The 2,724-nt window shown below is 45.0% G+C and overlaps 1 pseudogene; it reads left to right on the top strand.

Annotated features, from left to right (window-relative positions):
* The first annotated feature begins 814 nt into the window (after positions 1-814).
* On the top strand, positions 815-2,175 carry LOC102760201 (annotated as a pseudogene).
* The last annotated feature ends 549 nt before the right edge of the window (positions 2,176-2,724 follow it).

Below are 2,724 nucleotides of genomic sequence, written 5' to 3'. Positions count from 1 at the left end.
GGTGAGAGACACATAAAGCAGAGTTGAGTCATCATAATGAGGCTATCCTAGATCAGTGCAGCCACCCCCCAAGGCACCCAACTAAAATCAGCAGAACTGTCTAGGCAACCACCCCAGATACCTGAGAAATTAACAGTTATTGTATAACACTGAAGCTATGTGGTTGGTTGTTATTCAGCATTGCTGTAGCTTTAGATAATTAATACAGAGTCCCTTGGGCATAGCTCTGTCACAAGTCTTAGCCCTGTCTCTCCCACTAATGGTGGGGAGTCCTTTTAGGAAGGGCCACCTTTTTTCACAGTGCCTGGCACATGGAAGATGCTAAGTGAAAGCTTGGGAAAGGAATGAATGAATGAACCTTTGTTCAGTCTTTAAGAAGGAACTTTGATGCTTTGCTCACAGCAGGTGCAAAATTCCTAACCACACAGTGTAATCAAATGAACCCACCCCCAGAAAACCTGGCTCAACAAGATACGTGAAGCTACAATATAAATAAATTCTCATCACAGATTAAGTGCTTTTCTTCCTCAAGTACAATGGTCATTTCTTAAACATGGGGTACTCTTTTATATTTTATTAATACTGCATAGATTAGTTCACAGGTAATCTAAATCCTATAAGTACACTTTAAAGGGTAGAATGTAAATAAGTGGATATGACTCAGTCTAGATAGCCTTACTATTATCTTCAGTACACAATACCAAACCATTATTACTGTTATTTCCTAATAAAGTCAGGAAACTTGAATTGCTTTTAAAAATGATATTATTTATATTAACATAAAAAATAAAAAGAGAGGTCTGCAGAGGAAAATATATCTCGTAGCCTAGCCATGTATGGGGTGGGATCATGAGAACATCATCTTTATAAAAGGTCAGCAGTTGGTTCTCCGCTTCTCCTGTTCGTCAGCCACATCTTCCTGTGCAGTGCCAGCTGTAACCCTCAGATATGATGGTGAAGATCAGAGTGAATGGATTTGGTCATACTGGGTGCCTGGTCACCAGGGCTGCTTTGAACTCTGACAAAGTGGATATTGTCACCATCGGTGACCCCTTCATTGACCTCAAACACATGGTGTGCATGTTCCAGTATGATTCTACTCATGGCAAGTTCAAAGGCACAGTCAAGGCTGAGACAGGAAGCTTGTCCTCAATGGAAAGTCCATCTCCATCTTCCAGGAGCAAGTCCCGTCAACATCAAATGGGTGATGCTGGTGCTGAGTATGTTGTGGAGTCCACCGGTGTCTTCACTACCACGGAGAAGGCTGGGGCTCACTTGGAGGGTGGATCCAAGAGGGTCATCATCTCTGCCCCTTCTGTGATGCCCCCATGTTTGTGATGGGTGTGAACCATGACAAGTATGGCAACTCCCTCAAGATTGTCAGCACTGTCTCCTGCACCACCAACTGCTTGGCCCCCCTGGCCAAGGTCATCCATGACAACTTTGGCATCGTGGAGGGACTCAGGCCACAGTCCATGCCATCGCTGCCACCCAGAAGTTCGTGGATGGGCCATGTGGCATGATGGCTGAAGGGCTGCCCAGTACATCATCCCTGCTTCTACTGGCGCTGCCAAGGCTGTGAGCAAGATTAGATGAATGGGAAGCTCACTGGGATGGCCTTTGTTGTCCCCACCCTCACTGTGTCAGTGTGGATCTGATCTGCCACCTGGAGAAAGCTGCCAAATACAATGACATCAAGAAGGTAGTGAAGCAGGCGTCAGATGGTCCCCTTAAGGCAGTGGTTCTCAGTCTTCTAGCCCTTTAAATACAGTTCCTCATGTTGTGACCCAACCATAAAATTATTTTCGTTGCTACTTCATAACTGTAACGTTGCTACCGTTATGAACCGTAATGTAAATCTCTGATATGCAGGATGGTCTTAGGAGACCCCTATGAAAGGGTCGTTCGACCGCCAAAGGCGTCGCGACCCACAGGTTGAGAACCACTGCCTTAAGGGCATTCTGGGCTATACTGAGGACCAGGTTGTCCCCTGCGACTTTAACAGGGACCCAGTGGATCCGCCTTCAATGCTGGAGCTGGTATTGCCCTCAAGGACCACTTGCCAAACTCATTTCCTGGTATGACAGTGAATTTGGCTACAGCAGCAGGGTGGTGGACCTTATGGTCCTCATGGCCTCCAAGGAGTAAGAGCCCCTGGATCACCAGCCCCAGCAAGAGGAAGAGACCCTCAGCTGCTGGAGAGTCCATGCCTCCGATCGGTCCTTGTGCACACTGATTATCTCCTGACCGCCACAGTTTCCCTCCCAGACCCCCTGAGGAGGGGGGGGACTTGGGGAGCCCTATCTTGTCATGCACCATCACTAAAGTTCACTGTACCCCCTCCCAAAAAAGGTCACTGATCACATAGTATAGCATGTTTTGGGGATACTGAGCAAATTAATTTTGCTAAAGAAGAGGGTTTCTGCAGAGAAATAGTAAAAAAGGCTGAGAGTAACTAATATGTGCCAATTACATCTAATTTTTTTTTCAAAAGGCAGGGTATGGCAGGGCATTATGAAGCCAAATATATGGAAATCTGAATATAGATCAGGGGCATTTTAAAATTATATTTTACTCAGTAGGAATGCTATAACTTTTGATGAAGGGAATGGCATAATTCTAGCAGTATGGTATGGGAAGGTTTTTGCAGAAACATGCTTAATAGTCATATTAAATAATTTAATATCAAAAACTATTATGCAGATACTATCCCCATTTATTTCT

The sequence above is a fragment of the Myotis davidii genome, unplaced genomic scaffold (genome assembly GCF_000327345.1).
Source record: "Myotis davidii unplaced genomic scaffold, ASM32734v1 scaffold453, whole genome shotgun sequence".
Taxonomy (NCBI): Eukaryota; Metazoa; Chordata; class Mammalia; order Chiroptera; family Vespertilionidae; genus Myotis; species Myotis davidii.
This window is presented reverse-complemented; position numbering and strand designations above follow the sequence as displayed.